Here is a 9,198-nt window from a genome sequence, read left to right as displayed (position 1 = left end):
TAAGTACCAGATTCTCCATGCTGTTATACTGTTTTAACACCAATTCCAGATCACCATATTCAATGAACGGAGTGGCATAACGCAGTGGAAAATATGGGCTCCTTATGTTGAAAAATATCCTGACATTTCAAAAATTAAAAATAATCCTCATTTTCAAAATAAAATTTAAATTAGAACTAATGTCATAAACTAAACCAAGTATGCTTCTCCTGTTCAATCAAGGAAATTTAAATTCATATCTCTATATTATGCTACACAGTAGTTTTAAGCCATATAAAATTCTTTTGCCTTGACTTCTGTGAAAAAGCACCTTTTTATACAATGTAAGGAGAAGTAAGGTCAAGCTTGTCACTTATGCCATAAAAAGACATATTTGAAAAATGGCATTATTTGAATACTTGTCATTAATATCTCCTTATATTCTAAGTAAGCTGGAGGTTGTACAAAAAAGTTTGAAGATTTTGCTAGAAATGTCTTTCTTAAAAAGCATTGATATTTTAATCTGCTTCATGGAATTAGAAAAAGATAACAAATTCTTGAATGTAAACGATTTCCTTGTTTCTCCAAATTTACAGAAACTATTCTGATTTATCAATGTATTTTGCACGATGAGCATAGTTACATCTTAAGCAGTGCATGCGGTGTGAGTTGCTCTTAGCTCCCCTACTGTCATTTCAAACATTAGAAATGCAGCAATTACTTCCCATAAAAAGTTAGATTCAAACATTTAAGGTTTTTTAAAATAGCTAAAGAAGTATTAAGTACCCTTAGTAGAATCCTGGATGTCAGCGTTCTCCCAGTCCTTCCTGTCCAAGTAATATGGTGAGACTTCTCTCTGCTGGGCAATCAGTGACACTAGGGCATCCGGTCCTCTCTGACAAACAGATGTTCTCATGTGCTCAGGCCCTTTTGCTGTTCCTGCCCCTTTGTAGCTCGTGGCTGGGCTGGGAGCCAAAAAAGGGCAGGGCTTAATTTGTACATAATTTACGTTCCTTTTCAGGAAAAATGAATTATTTTCTCCACATCAGACCCTTCTAAATAGGATGGTATCTCTTACTGTTACTTGGTAAAAGTATTGATAAGACACTAAACAACACAAATGTATTACTGATACCATCATTCTGTAGATAAATTGTGCTAGATTACTAAGACATCTCACACTGTTATTAAAAAGTACGGAGAAAAGGGTTCTTTACTGAAGAAAAACAGGAAATAAATCCTTAACACTAATATTTAAAAGTGGACCTCTCTCAGTTGTGTTAAACTTTGGTAGGATTCATTTCATCTATCAGCAGAGGGAATGGAAACACTTTCTCCTACCTACAGTTTTCAACCTAAATTTGGATAAAGAGAAGGAACAAAAATCTTGTCTGGCAGCAGTACTTAGCAGTTTCATCCCGACTTTTCTATCTTCTTCCCCAACCAAATCATGTATTTGCAAAGAGGCTTAGACGAGCAAGTTGTTCTCTGGCTTCCGAGATGAATGAAGCAAAGGCAGCAAACTAACTGGTACACAACAGAGCAGGAAAAGGTGATTCACTATTAAATAATGCATTCAAAATGAATACTGAATTAAATTATTAATAATTATAGAATTTCTCGGATCCTAAGATTTTAAAGCACTTTAAAAACACATACCCTTTTGCAAATTAAACAATGAGAAATCAAAGCCAACATTTTAAAATGGGCGTGTCTAAAGTTAGGTCTCAAAGCAGTAGTTAAGATGCTAAAGAAACACTCCCAAATCTAAATATAAATGACTACAATTTAAAATGTTGGCATGTTAGAAATATCTCAAGTTCATAGGTGGCTTTGCAATTTAAACGTAATTAACATTCACGGGCTGACGAGAACTCAGACTGACACCTACGCAAATATATTTTAGCACATCATATATGTATATAAGTCCCTGTAGTCTGCATTAGTACCAGAATCTTGAACCTGTCAAGGTAATCCGTACTTCTCAGGCTTCCAGATGAGTGACAACCCCAGCTCAGAGTGAAACCCCCAAGAATACCCCCTTCTCTGTTTTGAGCCGTCCACAGCACTTAGAGATTTTACCATTCAATTCAAGACAGAAAGCAGCTATTCTATCCTTGATCTACTACAGAACTCCTCTGTCAAAGTCAAAGCAGCTGCTCAGTTTATTGACAGCACATCAATCCCACACTGGCCAGTGAAAACCAGCAAAGAGAATGTAACTTGGCTTTGGGTTCCACTTGAGCCAGAAGAAGACACCTCAGAAGAGCTTTCAGAACTGGTATTTTGTAACTCCCCTGTTACGCTTATTCTTGTATCTTGGATGAAGAAGAGGGGTGGCCATATTTTATTCACCGCATCCTGCTGAGTCTTTTTGAAAGAAACTGAAGCTAAAGTTACAGTAAGCAAAGCTGCTGCATTAAGATTCAAGCTTGCTTTTGGTCTTGAATCACAACTCTGTTCTAGCCTTTTCTACTTTTTCTCCTATAACCACGAACAGTTCACATAGGCACACAGAAATAAACAAAAACTTCCTGCACTTCTGGGAGATGACTGCATAAAATACAACAGCAAGGTGTCAGAGAGTTTGCCTGTTTATTTACATGGAGAAGGTCCACATTTCAAAACGTTATGTTGGCTTATCAAATATCACTCACATCCAGACTGTAAAGCAATGCTGAAATGTTAATTGCAGTGTTTCATAGAGGAATCAAGTAGATTTACACAAGCTGATTTCAAACCACGTGCTGATAGATCCACTGATAAACTTGAATTGAGTGAGTAGGACTCAGGCCGTAAGACAGACAAGACACTACGTGTCTCTAGTACACAAAGGGACAGTCTTGTCCTCGTGTAGCTCTGTGGGCACCAGACCTGGGACCACAGAGAGGTATTAGGTCATGGCCCAGGAGACAGATGTGCAGAGACTGGGGCTTTGCCCCTCTATTTAGCAGGTCCCATTAACTCCATAGATGTGCATTCTCAGGCCACAGAATGGGAGCAATTCTCCAGCTGTGAGATAACAGGAACCCAAATGAGTGTTTTCAATTGTGTGGAAGACACTATGCAGAGAGGAGCTTTTGACAGAGACATAACCAAAGCATGAAGAGCTAGACAGAGGTCTGAGTTAAAATGACAGCCGGATGTTTGGCCTGAGTCATAGGCAGGATGGGATGTTCTGCAGTGCCCAAGAGCAGAAGAACAGCAGAAGAACTTAAGAGACAAAGCTCTCTCTTAAAGCTATCTCAAGGACAGGATTTTGCTGAAACAACTGGAGCATAAAAACATCCTCTCTTCATTTGACTTATTAAAAATTCTATATCTAAGCCCCAAACTATTCGAGCTGCCCAAGCTCATTGTGTTTGAACACCTCCTTGTGCACTTATTCACCTTCAGATGCCCAGTGATATGCACTGGCACAAGCATATGAACTCAGGGTGGCGAGACTCGTTCAGACAGCGTACCAAACCATGGATCCTCTCTGCAACCCCAAAGAAGTCTGGACAGATCTGTTGTAGGGTGTAAGTACCTTTTGACTAAAGGTACTTAGCTCTTTGTGACTACAAAAACAACCATCCTCATAACAAGGATTGAGTCTAAAACAACAGAGAGCTGAGAGAAGTGAAATGACAAAGGTGAGCGTATTCACATTTTAAGCAAGAGATGACAGAAAATGTTAAAAAGCATTTAAATCAGAAGGTCTTGCAATGTTAATGGAAAAGAGGAAAGTAATGGAACTCTCCTCTAAACATGATACATTGCTGTGCTTGGAATTTTTTGCTACAAAAAGAGAAATCACGTGATCTGAATTTGGGAAACAAAATTTAAGAATAATTCTGTTTCATATAATCAAATGCTAAACATATCACATATTTCTAAGGAATGAAGTCATCCTTAAAAAAACTTCCCAACACAATATTGATGTAACAACAGATGTAATTTAATACCCAAAGTATGCGTCATTCAAATGCAATATTAAATCCTTTATGATAATACGTTCTTCACATTCCTTGCTAGGTTAGAAAAAAAAGATACAGTGGCAAATCAACTTACCCATGTCATGCTGTAAGTCCATGCCAGAAGGGAAAAGAAGATGCAGATCCTTATTCCTGTTATTAGACAAAAGGTATATTTTTGATGCCCAACACAGCAAAAAAACCCCAACCGTATGCTAAGACTAACTTAAGATCATTTGGGCAGTAGGCTCCTGCTGATTTTTTGTTAGCCAAAGATAATAAGCATCATCACTATGCATTTCAATAGCTTGTCTTTTGTAAAGACATTTTTTCTGCAGAGCAATTTAATTACACATTTTTATATAATATAATAACAAAAGAAGAAAGTTACAAATATATATTTAGTAGAGATTATACTATGCTTTTTCTGTTTTTCTGACATCCTGTCACCTGTTAATGACAGCACGTAAGAAATGTATACTATGCTCTTTCTTTCTAATGCTATCAGATACAGTGTTTCTAAAACCAACAATATCTAAGACTTCAAACGTGTTTTTCCTCCTAAAAAGTCTGAAAAATCAAGGGTTTCTACTATATTCTTCAGATAGCTAGCTGCAAAGCTGAGAGATCAGATTCTTCTTAAATCCCACAGTTCTTCATTAACATACATAAGTATTCTCACTCTATTCCTTCCTTTTTCTTGTGACTTTGTGTATTTATTTCCGTTGTGATTCTGCGTATTTCACCGTTTCCTCATGGAAGGAATAAAGCACACAGATACTTCAAAACACAGCCTTGGAATGTGTCATATAAAATGCTTTTCAAGTTACGCTGTTCTCTTTTCCTTTGTATTCATGGTTGCTTTGCATGCTACACTCATTTACAGGTCAAATGAAATGATAATGGCGAGACTGCATTGCCAAATCGGGGTGGAATTCCAGGAAGAAGCAAATCAACTTTTAATATCAACAATGAAGATGCCCTTTATCAGCTCTTAGGTCTTGTTAGAAAAGGAGACAGTTTATGCAATATTTGAAGGCAAGGAATACAAATGCATCATATATAAAACCACTGCATTAGCTTGTACTGAATAAAGGCATGCTTCTATATCATGAGCAGGGATGACAGCGTGGCTTCTTACATACAGGAATCACAGAGAAAACATAAAAACCACAGCAGCTATATATATGCAGGTTTAAAAAAGATTATTGAAGACCAATGCTAATAGGTTTTAATTCAAAGGTTTTCTAATGGTTATTGCACTGGAAGAGAGAAGTACAGATCATTACTACTACATGGTTTGTTTTTATACCCCAAAACACTGGAGGAGGTACGAGGGCACAGGAAGTGGCTCTGGGTGGATGGAAGAGGAGGGTCTGCTTTGCACTATGCCAGTCAGATATCATTTGACTGTAAATTATGGCAGTACATGAGCTGTTCTACACGGGAGTTACCCACTCTTGCTGCAAAACCAGTGCTCTTCTGATAAGTGGCAGAACACATACTTTGAGGTAGCAACTGGTTTACCAATTTGTCTATAATTCATTGCATGCAAATCAACATATTCAGTGAGTCACAGCAATGACATGACTTACAAACAAGCTGGCAGAAAAATATGCATCTCTGTCAATTATAAACCTCCTCTTTTATTATGTCTTGAATACAGTGAATTGCATTCCAGGAACAATAAACCAGGAAAGCAAATGACATATACCTGACAAATCAACATTGAAAAGTCATTAACAGAGCACTCAATTAGTCAGGTCATCACCACTGAACCAGCTCCTTAAAATGTTTTCCTGACTAAGTAACCCTCAGATTGATGGGAGCAGGTAGGACGGGAGTTTCCAGGCAGGTAATAGGCAGGAAACAGAAACTGTATTTTCAAGGAAGGAGCTGCTCTGAGCAGACAGCAGCCAACAAGGCTTCGAGAGCACGGAGAGAGTGAAGTTAGATGGGATGCAATGGCTAAATACTGCAATACACCACGATTTTATAGCTTCTCTGGTTACACAAATTCTAACGTCAACATTTGTTCCTTACTCTTCAGTTGCATTTTTCTTGAACAGGAGACTTAGAAACCCTTTGCTCACACCACCAGCAGCAGAGAGAAGACTCCTGAATTACTAACACCTACTCAAGTCTGGGAGCATGCTCAAGAGACCAAGAGAAACTTGCTATGCTCTGCACAGAGAAACAACTGACCAGCCTAAACCAAACCAAACAACTGAGTGATGAGTAGTGTAGGTTGCTTTGAATTTAGGATCACATAGATCCATTGACCATCAGTCTATAGAGACACTGTGTAAACAGAAAAAAGAAAGGCTGTAAACGGGAGGTGTAACAGATTGCAATCTAACACAACACACTGAAATATTCTGATGCTTATTCACATTTGCAAAATCTGACATGTGCATTACTATCTTATTTCACAAAAAGTCTTTAATATCATCTAACGTACATGCACAAGTATATTTCCTTTTAAGGTTCTTTTAAAGATCTTTATAAGAGTATCACAATCCATGCTACAGTATTGTGGCATTTAAAAAATCCTCCAAGCAATAAATAGGAATCTCCTTCTGGCAATGCAGAAACCTCATCCTTTCCACCTGGATTTAATGTTCTAACATTTCTATTAGGACAAATCCACTCATTTTATGAGTGATCATCACCTAATATTTATATACCTCAAATAAAAATGTAACTAATCTTATTAATTTACAATTAACATTTTCATATCAAAGCATCTCAGCAGTTACACATACACCAGCACATATATTAATAAAATCACAGAAAGAGGTGCTTAGCACAAAGCACCATTTTAACTGCAGTATTCCACAACAGGGTGGTGGAGTCAGCTGGTGCAGAGCATGAAATACCAAAGAAACTTTTATGATAGAAATAATTTTTTATTTTTTATGGAGACAAAACAGATGGAAGGACAGAAAAGATACTATCTCCTGTATCAGTGTATCCAATCATTCCCATCAGCTGGCACTCAGGAGATACTAATGGCTCCTGAATAAACTCAGATCAAGTATCTGAATTTTGCAGTCTGACTCCATTTTCATTAAATATTACATACATTAAGCACCCGAGATTAATTCCTAACCCTCTGAAAGACAACAGTCAACACGTACAAAATACTAATGAGTAGTCATTGCAGAGTTCCTCATTAGAAAAAAAAAGCGTATTTCATAAATCAACTGGAAAAATATACGCCTCATTAAGCTAACTGTAGTAAACGGGATTTTCTTACATGGTACCAGCAAATATATTCTTAATCTTTCTAGGAGAGGAAACACATAAGAACTTAACAGAATTGCTTAGAAAACTGGCAATGTCTGGTTATACAAAACATGACCAGGCTTTATCAGCAACAAGGTATTACTTGTCTACATGTCTCATGATTTCTGAATCATCAAGTCTATATCCTTCTCTACTGCCAACATAAAAAGCAGTCAAAATAATTATTAGCAAACTTCTTTTGGCAAAAACATTCATTCCAAGCTTTGTTTTCTGCACTAAGGTTATTTCTTGGACTTCCTATGCAAAACTGGCATAAAGAATTCTCTTTTTCTAGTAACACAGCCATCTGTCCCATCTGTTAGGGATAATGAGCACCAGCAAAGAAGTCTCAAACTGCCAAAAGAGACATCTCGACCATACTACCAACTGATTGAAGCAATTATTAGTATGATGCAGTAGAATAGAAAAGAAACAAAAATTGTGATCCTGTATAACTAGTAATTAGATTGGAAATACATTACACTTTTAAAATTTGTATTAGCTATATTGAAAAATATCCTCTACTTATATTTAAACTTTGGAGAGTTCAGGGCTTGATCTACTTTGAGTCCTGGAAAGTCTGCTGCAAGCTGCTGTAACTTCTCTTGTCAGAAGTTCAGCGACAACAAAGAATGAATGTTCCCTCTTTCTGCTTGAAGCTGGACCCTTTAAGCACACTCTGAAAAGCAGCAGGCTAGTTGTTCTACTCCAAACCTCTTCAGCGTCTTTTCTTCATCTATAATTTTATCCTACAAGTCAAGCACATGAACAGTTTTTTAAATACAATTTAAAAAATATAAACTGCATAGGCTCACCATCACCCTTGACAAAATGGCAATGGAAAAACAATATAAATTAACATAATTAACTTTCAATTTTCCTTACTTATGTGTTTAATCGTGCTACAATGCTACGTACTTTCTGAAGTAGCATTAACAGGAATGTCTTCTTATACACTTTACAAGCAATACAGCTTATCTTGGAAGGCTGAAAGGCAGAGATGGTTGTGGAACACTAGCCTCTGCCTGTACATGCCTGTCACAACTTTCTTGCTACTACGGGATGGTTATGTGTCTGTCTCCCCTCCAAGCATCTCTCTTTAGCGATCGGCCCTTATGCGCTGAATTCTGCATATACTTGACTGGGCTCCAGGTTCCATTCTCCACGAAGCAAGCATTCTCAACCAGCAGGTCTGACTGGATTTTTTTTCTTCTCTTTGAATGAATGTTTGTAAATTAAAATACAAATTACAGCTACAGAAACAAGGATTTAAAGAACAGTCTTGCTATGTATATGCCTTACCCAATTCCTTCATGGATATCTTGGCAGGCCCAATTCCTCCAGCACAACTCTCTGTAGCTGTCTGCATGTCCACTTCTTCCCTCAAACAGCTCTGTGATAAATGCTTCTGTTTTGTTTAACCCTGAGAAAGTACTTCTAGCCAGCAATTTCTCTTTTCCTGTAATTTGTACTTTGCCAATTGAAAAGCAGCAGGCTGGCTCTGTGAGAGGTTTAGTTTGTCCAGCTGCCTCTCCCACAACTGTCTAACAACAGCCCAGTGTTTGCTGAGGCTGTCTTTACTATTAGTGGAGTCTGTTTTCAGTCAGCCATGTTCATTTAACTGATAAATCATTCAGCCCACATAGCCATTATTATTACAACCATTACATCTGGTCCTAACCCTCTAATGTGCTTAGCTGTTTGCTCTTGGAAAGAGCTAAATCATTAATAACTACAAACACACATCTGCCTTGCTCCTTTTGCCTCTAACGTAGTTCTCTTTGAACTGTTCTATGTGTATATTAGGTTATACTGTGCACTAGCTCAGCTAAGAACTAAAATCATTACAAATGTTATCAACTTTGGAGAAAGTCACTGCTAGAAATTAATATATTTTACATAAGACTTGTGAAATATTATACTTCTACTGACATGTATGAACTATATATAAACTATGATCTGTTTGTGGTGACTA

Source organism: Numenius arquata, chromosome 14 (genome assembly GCF_964106895.1).
Source record: "Numenius arquata chromosome 14, bNumArq3.hap1.1, whole genome shotgun sequence".
NCBI classification, from domain to species: Eukaryota; Metazoa; Chordata; class Aves; order Charadriiformes; family Scolopacidae; genus Numenius; species Numenius arquata.
The sequence above is the reverse complement of the archived record's forward strand: the minus strand, read 5'-3'. Positions refer to the sequence as shown.